General features: G+C 44.2%; 1 protein-coding gene and 1 long non-coding RNA gene across 5 annotated transcripts in view; one reads left to right on the top strand and one right to left on the bottom strand.

Moving 5' to 3' along the window:
• Nucleotides 1–10,238, bottom strand: part of LOC103158756 — a 41,056-nt gene that overhangs the window by 6,661 nt on the left and 24,157 nt on the right. Inside the window, exon 2 of one of the 2 annotated variants that reach the window (XR_003486458.2) lies at nucleotides 417–553. This is a non-coding gene — a long non-coding RNA (uncharacterized LOC103158756). Of the gene's footprint in view, nucleotides 1–416; nucleotides 554–9,887; nucleotides 9,961–10,238 lie in introns of those variants that run through there. The other variant, XR_004770506.1, reaches the window with a different exon arrangement.
• Nucleotides 1–10,238, top strand: part of Rprd1b (regulation of nuclear pre-mRNA domain containing 1B) — a 49,751-nt gene that overhangs the window by 31,201 nt on the left and 8,312 nt on the right. The gene's annotated exons all lie outside the window — the stretch shown is intronic.

Genomic DNA, 10,238 nt, shown 5'->3' with positions numbered 1-10,238 from the left:
TTGTTAGCTTTGTATTTTCCTTTAAATAGCAAGCATCTCCTCTTCCATTAAGGACTTTATGTTGGTTTCTAGTGGCTTCTGAACCTTAAAGTGGCAGAGGTACTGGGTCAGAGTTCAGAGGGGAGGAAGACCCATTCTTATTGCATTTCAAGAATGCTGGTGTCAACAGCAAAGGTGAATGTAAAACCAAACAAGTTAAGACAGGTGACAATTCTGGTTGTGGGTTAAGCTAACCCCTGATGGGAAATAAAGCCTTTTTGAAAAGGAAATGGCAATTGAAGGAGGACATATGTTTATAAAAGGGGAGCAGCCAGAGGCCTGGACAGGTGTGTGAAGAGAATAAAGTGTATGGACAGAGGCACTGGAGACCCCATGTGGAGCTGGGGTCTTGTCTTTATGGAGTCACCAGTCTGTACCTGTTCACTGATGGACACGCACGCAAAGAGGGGTAAAATGTGCCTCTTCCAATAGCAGTTCTCCTCAGGAACAAGGGGTTTCACGGATGTCCAGAAGCCTGCTTACTTTCTTCAGTGACTTCCCTCCAGGGAGAGAACTACAGAAGCAAGGAGTCAAAGGGGAGTATGAGAAAGCTTAGAGGAAGTGAAATCTTCCAGCTCATCATATCCATACTGAAACAGACCAAGAAAAAAAACTTGTTATTAGTAACATTAATTTAATTGGATGTCTATTTAGGATGTCCCACAAAGTATCAAATGCTCGAGCTGTTTTGGAACACCAGAAGCCTTGAGCTGGTCTCCTGATGTCTGTTGGACACTATGCTGTTTGGCTGCTGTCATGGTGCTAAGGATATATTTGTTCCTCAGAAAATGCTTGTTTTTTGACTCAGATTCCTCAGTGGAAGTCACCTTTTCCTATAAAGAGAATTCTTGCTAGGTTCCATTAAATGCTTTAACAGATGTGACCTACTATCCAGCTATAGACAAGCTACTGGTAAAGGTGACTATGGTAGAACAGCCTTGTGCCCTTGTCCTTTCTCCTTTAAATAGAACTGGGGTTCATTTAGAGATGATCCATTTTAATCATTTTTATGCTTCTGGGTGTCATGGTTGACACTACTGTACCACTTTTCCCTTAAACTCCAAGCAAGGTTAAAGGAAACACTGATGAAAATCTTAATGCTTTGTGTTGTGAGCAGAGAAAACCTAGAAATTGGAAAGAAGGCTGTGGAAGGGATCGTGTTACTAACAGCTCAGAGGTCAAGCTACAGTGTGGGGCCTAAAGCTAGGCTGGCTCAAAAGGTAAAAGCCAAGGGCACCAGAAAGCTCTAGACATCACTTCTCAGAACAAAGGGGACTTTGTTTCTTGCTGACAGAGGTGACTCTTAGGCCAAGCAACTGCTTGAAGCTCCAAGCTTTAATCTGAACAGGTTGCTCAGAGTTCCTGTCTTGTCATTCTGGATGAAAAGTGGTGTGCCTGTGTTCATCAGAGCCACCAAGATAAGGACGGGAAGGAGGTGGAGGAGAGAAGCCACTTATACAAGCTTGAAAGAAAGAAAGAAATCAAAGGGTCAGTCTCACCTTGTAGCACAGCAGCTTCATGCATTGTCATGGTGTGTGTCTATGGTCTAGGCCGAAAGGGGCTGTCTGTGGTGTGCAAAAACTGCCAAACAGGGGAGTGCTCCAGCTGCATCCCTCGCTACAGATAGGTTTGTTTGTAGGGTGAGGTGAAATTTATGTAACACAGTTAACCATGTTAAAGAGCCTCCATTCCAGTGACATTTAGTACTTAATAGTATAGAGCACCCATCTAACATTTCAGCACTGCCCTTACCCTCGCTGCCCCTGGGGATTTTATATACTCGTGTCTCTTCTTTTAATTTGGTAATAATTTGAGGTTATCCACAAAGTACCATGTGCCAGTACTTCATTCTTACTGAGGACGAATGTTAGTGCAAATATTGATAATTATTGCAACAGTAATAACTACTAGCTATTATATGGATCTGCCATAATTTGTCTGTTCATTATTGTTGGTGAGCATTTGAATTACATCTACTTTTCTGTTACTGTGAGTAGTGAATAATGCTGCTGTACAGACAGTGATGTACATGGTTTTGTAGACATCTTTTCCTTTCTCTTGGGTGTGTGTTACACTAGGATTGAGGTTTGCTAGATCAAATGGTAATTCAGTGTTTAACCTTTAACACCCATCAAACTTTCCCATAATAGCTGCCCCATTTTCTTTTTCTTTTTTTTTTTCTTCTTGAGACAGGGTTTTTCTGTGTAGCCCTGACTGTCCTGGAACTTGCATTATAGACCAGGCTGGCCTCGAACTCAGCAATCCTCCTGCCTCTGCCTCCCAAATGCTGGGATTAAGAAGTGTGACACCGCTATCCAACATCAGCTGCCCCTTTTTCTGCTGCCACCATCAATGTACTGGCCTCAGTTTCTTCACATCCTTGACAATACTTACCACTTCTTTCTTCTGTCCTAGAGAATGTGAACTTGTACCTGTGGTGATTGATTTATGTTTCCCAGAGTAGCAGTGGCAATGAGCATCCTCACCTGCTCCGTGACTGTTTGTTGTCCTTGTTGGAAGCGTGTCTATTCAAGTACCTTTGTCTGCTTTCCAGTTGGGTTGTTTGCAGTTTGAGTCTTAAGCATTCTTTATGTATTTGGATATCTGTGTTCTTAACAGATAAGATTTGCAAATATTTTCTCCTATTCTGAAAGTTGTTTTTATTTTGATGAGTTCCAGTTTTACTTTTAATTTTTCCTTTTGTTGCTTTTGTTTGGGGTGTTGCATCTGAGAGCCCACTGCCCAATCCCAAGATGTGAAGATTCTTACTTTGTTTTTTAGGAGCTTTAGTGTCTAAGCTCTTACATTTAGGTTGTCATTGATTCTAAGTTAGTTTTGTATATGGTGTGAGGTAGGGAACCAACCAACTCCTGCTGTGTGTAGATGTCCATTTGCCCAGCAGCATCTGTTGAAGTGACTGTACTTCCTCCATCTGAATGTGTGACACCCTTGTCAAGAAACAGCTGACCATAGATGTATGCATTCTCAGTTGAGTACCACTGACCTCTGTATGCCCCATGATGGTACCTCACTTTAGCATGTAGCTCTGTAGGAAGTTTGAAAGTGAGAAGTGTAAGTCTTCAGTCTGTTTTCTTTTTTTTTCCCCTTGTTATTTTGTATAAAACCTCTTAAAATTCCATATGAATTTAAGAATTTCCTATCACCATTTCAATTTCTACAACAGAAAAAAAAAAGGCATTTGAATTTTACTAGCAGTTGCATTTAATCCTTATTGGTGGTGGAATCTTGTTTTTTGGTTTGCAATGCTAGATGGCCTTGCATTGAGCCTGCTTTCATCTCCGCTGCAGATTGTTTTTCTTTTCTTTTCTTTCTTTCTTTCTTTTTTTTTTTTTTTTTTTTTTTTTTTTTTGCTTTTTTGAGACAGGATTTTTTTGTGTGTAACAGCCCTGGCTGTCCTGGAACAAGCTGGCCTTGAACTCACAGAGATCTGCCTGCCTCAGCCTCCCAAATGCTTGGATTAAAGGCATGTACCACTACCACCCACGCTTCTGCTGTGGAATTTTAATAAGCATCCTATAGTGTCACTTACTGATGTGTTTGGCACCATAGAAGCCTTGCCTGAGCGCCATAAGTCTCCCTGGCACAGATTGAGGGTAGAAATGTCCCTTCAGTAGCCAGTGGCCAGTCCTCATCTCTAGAAGGCAAGGCATGCATATGTACTGTCAGCAAAGTTCCAAGAGTGTAGCAGGATTATTGAGCTAAAGACATCGTAGAGATCGTGTGGTATGATTTTGATTTGGTGAAGAAACTCAGAACTGGAGGGAGCTAGACACAGGGCAGGAGTAGAATCCAGGACACACACATATCTCATAACTTACCATTCAGATTTGTAATGTTTTGTTTTTGAAACTTCATTCCATGAGAAAAACAGCAGGAAGACATCTTACTCTTTACAAGAGCAGCCAGAGTTGAGTCATTTAGACAGTCTCCAAAGCATCTTGTTGCTATATTTTATATAGGGAAGTGGCAGCAACAGCAGGCAAGCATTCCAGAATGATCTGTGAGTATTTGAGAATCCGCTTTGCTCCTTGATGTCCTCCATGTACCTGTGTGCTTGCTCTGGTAACAGGGGAGAAGTGAACTTGAGGCTGTTGCTGTTTCTCCACACCTCTTCCTGGCCTGTAGAATCCTTAAGAATTTGACTTCAGACAACACAGCTGGGAGGGCAGAATGATGTAAAATCCAGCATTGCCATGTGACTCTTTGTATTACTGTGCACTGCAGGTTTTAACAACTCCAGAAATTCTTTGGCTCCAACCAAGGGGCTTCTAAACCACACTGATGGCCTGTTGGTTTTGGCAGCATTTCTTCCTCCTCTTCAGGGTGCAGATGTTTAGAAACATTTGTTTCCACAATGGTACAGACAGTAGGTGGAGATAGAGAGCTCCCCTTTGTCAACTTCGGAATACAGTCTTCCTCTTTCCCACGGGATCAAAACCACTATTTCATCTCACTGTCCTTCACAGCAAATACAGGCAGTCTAGTTCACAAAAGAATTAAGCACCAGGTTTATATGAGGAGCTCAAGGTCAAAGTGTCAGTACAGGATCTCCTGACTCCAGTGAACATGACTACAGCTGGCCCACATGGAGCATGTCAGGTTAGCCAAGTGGCCTGAGACAGACTCAAGCTGGCCCACCTATCTGCCCTTGTAGCACACAGCTCTGTCCTCACTAGACAAGCATTGTCAGCTCAAAAGGCAGTTAGAACACTTAGTGAAGAGGCAGCTCTGCTTACAGCTGCCAGGTGATCGTGGGGTCTGGGACCTAGATCCTTTCCCTAGCAGACCATGGCTGCTTGCTCCCTGCCTTGTTAGGGACCTCTTCTTCTTCTTCTTCTTCTTCTTCTTCTTCTTCTTCTTCTTCTTCTTCTTCTTCTTCTTCTTCTTCTTCTTCTTCTTCTCCTTCTCCTCCTCCTCCTCCTCCTCCTCCTCCTCTTTCTCCTCCCCCCTCCTCCTCCTCCTCCTCCTCTTCTCCTCCTCCTCCTTCTTCCCCTCTCCTCTCTTTATGTTTCCCTCCAATCTGTGAGGACTCGTGTTGAGTTGGTATTTGGGGTTCCATGAGTGACATGGGACTGAACATTGGGGTATTGGATTCCTCTTAATCCTTTTACTTGGCTAGCCCTTACGGTGCAGGTCAGATTCTACTCAGAGCAGCAGTCTAGCAGGATGTGAGGGGTGTGTGTGTGTGTGTGTGTGTGTGTGTGTGTGTGTGAGAGAGAGAGAGAGAGAGAGAGAGAGAGAGAGAGAGAGAGAGAGAGAGAGAGAGAGAATGTGAGTAGTGAGTGTGTGAGTGGGTGTGGCGCTGAGTGACCCTGGGACCTCACCTATGCCAGGCAAGTGTTATACCTGTGAACTGCACCCCCTAGCCCACTGTTGGCAGTACTGAGCTGCCTTCTGAGCAGCCCTGCTGAGTTTCTGCTGGTGTGGGTGTCAGATACAATGTTTGTAGGTGCAAACTGGCTCTGTTGCTCCCCAATTTCTGCCTGGTATGCAGCCATTCTACACTCCAAATACTCTGTTCTTTCTCTTTTTCTGATTGTAAAACTAATAAATTAGAAGAAACCCAGATGTAACTTGATAAATAAATGACCCAGTGGCAGATATTGGAGTTCAAACTTCAAGCTGATGATCAGAAAAGCAAAGCAGCCAGCCACTAGCTCTTACTGCTACTGCAAGCTGAAAGGGATGATCCGGCTGCCTCTCCTCAGTGTGGCTGGAGAATTCTGAGACTGAATGCCTGATACTGACTACTGAAGGAAGACCCTGCTTCTATGTTTTGTACCCCTCTAGTGCTGGGATTAAAGGTGTGTGTTCCCAGATGCTGAGATCATCTTTGTGTGAGCTGTTTCTCTTTAGGACTGGACCAATCTTGTGTAGGTCTGTGTGACCTTGGACTGAACAGAGATCTGTCTACCTCTTAATCCTGAGTCCTAGGATTAAAGGTGTGTGCCTGGCTTCTGTGGCTTGTGGCCCACTTTGCTTTCTGAATCCTTGGGCAAGCTTTAATAAATCATAAGTAATATATCACCACACCAGATAATACATGTAAGGAAAAAACATAATTTATTAGTTTATAATCTACAAAGAATTGATGTTAATTTTGTTCTAGTTCCTTTAGTTTTCTCTCTGTGGTGGAACACACCTGCAATCCCAGCAGGGAGAAGGTTGAGGCAGGAGGATCGTAGGCTGCAGCCAGTTCCCGCCTGGGTTGTGGAGACACATATTTCTCCCTAAGAGAAACTTTTGGTATAATGGGTGATGTTTAGAGTTTTTTAAGTCTTGTTTTGTATTTTGCATCATTACTTTCCTTGCTAACAGAAGCTGTGAGCAATTTGGGTACATGTGGTCCCTTGTGAGCATCTCTCTCCCTACTCTGCCTCTCCATTTCATCCTGCACCTCCTCTGCCAACTCTTGGTGTTTGGATGATTTTCCTCTAGACTTTGGGAGATATCTCTATGTAAATATGTGGTGACTGCGTGTCTTTCTGCAAACTGAAGAGTGTTTGTTTCAGGGTCTTTCCCCGACTTGCACTCCAGTCTTAGGAGATCTCCTTCTCTTCTGAAGCTTCTAGATATAGTCCTCCCCAAGTTAAGGAGAGTCTTTGTTTTGTGAAGCAGTTTAATTAGACAGAGTGGGCTGTCTTCTGGCTTTTAAGTGAACTTGTTTACATTTGCGACAGCTGTGTGGACATGGCAGATACTTATAACACTGACTTGAGTGAGCAAAATTTTCAGAGCAGGGTTCAAATGACAGACATTTGAGCTGTGGTAGCTAACTCTGTTTGCCCTGGTGAGTGTGTGCTATTTTAGTCTCTGTGAATGTCCTGCTGTTAAGCTGGGCTTAACTCTCACTTCATACTGGAGGTTTGGAAAGGGGGAAACTGGAGGATGGTTGCATGCTTTGCAGTCTCAGGAGTTACATCTGTTTCTGTCTGTAATGCCAGGTATACGTGGCTATACCCCAGCATTCAGAAGGCTGAGGTAGGAAGGTTGTGATACGACTTCAAGGCCAGCCTGCACTGCACAATGACTCTGTCTTTTGGGTTTTTGTTTGTTTGTTTGTTTTTAAAGTAAGGGGTGGGAGAGATGACTCAGTGATCAGAGTGTAGACTGCTTTTGCAGAGGACCCAAGTTTGTGTCCCAGCACCTACATCAGGTGCTCATACCACCTGTAAGGGGTTGGAGAGATGGCTAAAATTCGGTTCCTGGCACTCACTGTCTGGCAACTCATAATTGTCTGTACCACCAGCTCCAGCAGACACCCACCGGTCTAGTTTCCCAGGGCACCTGCACTCATGTGTACCCCCCCATATACAAATAATTTAATGATTAAATTTAAAAATTAAAAACAAAACAAAACCTGCCTATAGCCCCAGCTCTAGGGGATCTGACACCCTCTTCTGACCTCCTTGGCAACTGCACTCAGCTATGTGCCCTGCCCCACCCCCCAATTTTAAAAATAAATTAAATAGTTCACAACAGAAGGTATGGCTTAAAATTAGGTCAGAAGCAATCTTTTTGTGTAAGACAACAACTTACTGGTTATTCCATGGAATATAAATGAAACGTGTCTGCATCTACCATCAGGTACTAGCTTTGTCCTCTTCCTTGTTAGTTCATTTCCTGTTTTAGGTCCTTTTTCTTGAAGATAAAGTGTGGTTAGCTCTCTTTTCTTAATTTAGCATGCACAGTAACTTTGTAAATTTCAACACAAAGCAACAACAGCAAATTATCCAGCAAGGAAGGGCTCTGAGCATCCTTGAGACCAGTACAGTGGTTGTGAGTGAGCAGGTCCAGTTCTCCATGCCATCTCTGGCCGCTGCTTTGTTCACAGAGTTCATTTCTATGGGGCATAGCCTGACTGGGAGCTGTTTCCATAGAGATATGACCTGGCCCACTGTGATCCTGTGGTGGGGAGATGCATGGCCTCTTCCAGGCCTTCCCTGACTTTCACCATATGGCCATTGCAGCTTTTTAGCTTTGCTATGATTTTATTGTTGTCAAGATTTGTTTATTTTTCATTTGTGTGGGGATGTGTAATGCGCCTATGTGAGTTTGTATGCACTACTGTATACAGAAGTCCTTGGAGGCCAACAAGGGCATTAGGTCTCAGGAGCTGGAGTCTTAGGTGGTTGTAAGCCACCTGGTGTGGATGCTAAGGACCAAACCCATGTCCTGGAAGAATAGGTCTCTCCATCCTTTAATGTGATTTTTGTCATTTGTAAATTAACATTTTTACTCCCAAGGTAGTTGTCAGTATGTCTCAAGACTCTGTATTCTGACCCTCTCTGAAGCCTTTAGTACTGTCTTCTCAGTTCCTGGTGTTTCAAGTCGCCCTCTACTGGCTCTAGTCTACCTACCCATTTCTCTGTGGTGCTTCTCTCCATCTCTGTCCTGTAGGGTTTGGCATACATTTAGCCATTTCTCATTCTAGACCTTTCTCCCCGTGATTTCCACTTCATTTGCTTTAGTTCCATATGCATGACTGTGCCTTAACCGGCTCAAACAGTTCAAACAACATGGTGAGGCAGGCTGTGTCCTCCTGCTGAATTGCCCTCTTCCTCCTTCCCTCCTTCCCTCCTTCCCTCCTTCCCTCCCTCCCTCCCCTTTCACTGAGTCCAGCAGTGGCAGTGCTACTTAGCAGAACCGCACGCCTGTAATCCTAGCACTCAGGAGGCTGAGGCAAGAGGCTGGTGAGTGTAAAGCCATTCGAGGCTACATAGAGCCCCCTCCCCGATATGCTAGCCCTTTTCCCAGTAGTCGCACATCTCAGGTGTGTCGATTAGCCTCCTCTAGTCCCAACCCCCTAGTTTCTCTCTTGTACCTCTTAGTTCCTCAGATTGACCTCCCAACCCTGTTGGAGGTCTCTGTTTTTCTTGACTCTGCCCCCTTTGCTGTCACCTTCTTGTTGTAGCCTTACTTGATGATTACTTCTTTTTGTCCTGTAATCTTTTCTTCATACAGCAACCCTCTCATGCAGCTCTAAACATACCATTCCCTAGCTTAACCATTTAAGTGGCTTCTCGTTGCCCTTAAAATGATCCAAATCACTATTTCTCCGAACCCCTGCCATGGCTTGCCCCCCTCCCCCATCAACCATGGCCTGCCTTTCCCCTTCCCCACCAGCCAGATATTTGCCCATGCTGATCTCTCATCTCTGGTTTTATGTGGGTTGTTTCCTTCACCTGCTTGAGATACTTCTCCTTTACTTTCCACTATTTCCTCTTACTTGTTAGTCCCTGCTCATCATCTGTGCTAGTTTGAATGTAATTGGCCCCCATAAACTCATAGGGAGCAGCACTGTTGGGAGGTGGGGCCTTTTTGGAGGAAGTGTGTCACTGTGGGGGTGGGCTTTGAGGTCTCTCTCCTATGCTCAAGCTACACCCAGTGTCAGTTCCCTTCAGAACTCTCAGCTCCTTCTCCAACACCCTGTCTGCCTGCCTGTTGCTAGTCCCACCATGATAATGGAAAACTGAACTATAAGCCACCCCAATTAAATGTTTTCCTTTATAAGAGTTGCCATGGTCACGGTGTCTCCTCACAGCAATAGAAGCCATAACTAAGGCATCATGTCTGTACCTGACTGTCTCTTTGGGCAGCAGGCCGTCAGACTCCACGCTGTAAAGCCAAGCCCTCCCTCCCTGTGCATGTGACCTCTGCCTCCACTTTATCCTTCAGAGCTCTACATCTATTGTGGATTCATAGTTCTTCCCCTGTATGTATAAATGCTGTCTGTATCACCATTCTCATACCTCTAGCCCCCTTTAGCTCCGCAGTCAGGGCTGGTCAAAGCTTGGTGAATTTCTGAGCATGGTGAAGAGTCTTGTCTGCTCTGAGGGTGCTCCCATGAGCTCTGGGCTTACTTGGTAGAATACTTCCTTCCTCTCTCCAGGCTTGTAGCTGCATGGATTTGGAATGTGGTGTCACTTAGTTAAAAGATCTTGGAGTCAGCCTACTCCCCTAGTTTTAGAGGTGGGCTTTTAGAGAAGAAAGGATGACTCTGGTCACAGGGCCTTTCATACTCTCAAGGCAGTGTCTGGTAAAGTTTCTTGACTGTAAGGACAGTTGAATAGTTTGTAAGATGAAGATTTTGTATTTCATTAATAATTCTTTTTCTTCAAATCTACATGTCTCTGAACATATAAATCAGAAAGATTAAATATTGCTCGTAAAATAAT

This window comes from Cricetulus griseus, chromosome 6 (genome assembly GCF_003668045.3).
Source record: "Cricetulus griseus strain 17A/GY chromosome 6, alternate assembly CriGri-PICRH-1.0, whole genome shotgun sequence".
In the NCBI taxonomy this organism is placed as follows: Eukaryota; Metazoa; Chordata; class Mammalia; order Rodentia; family Cricetidae; genus Cricetulus; species Cricetulus griseus.
The sequence above is the reverse complement of the archived record's forward strand: the minus strand, read 5'-3'. Positions and strand labels throughout refer to the sequence as shown.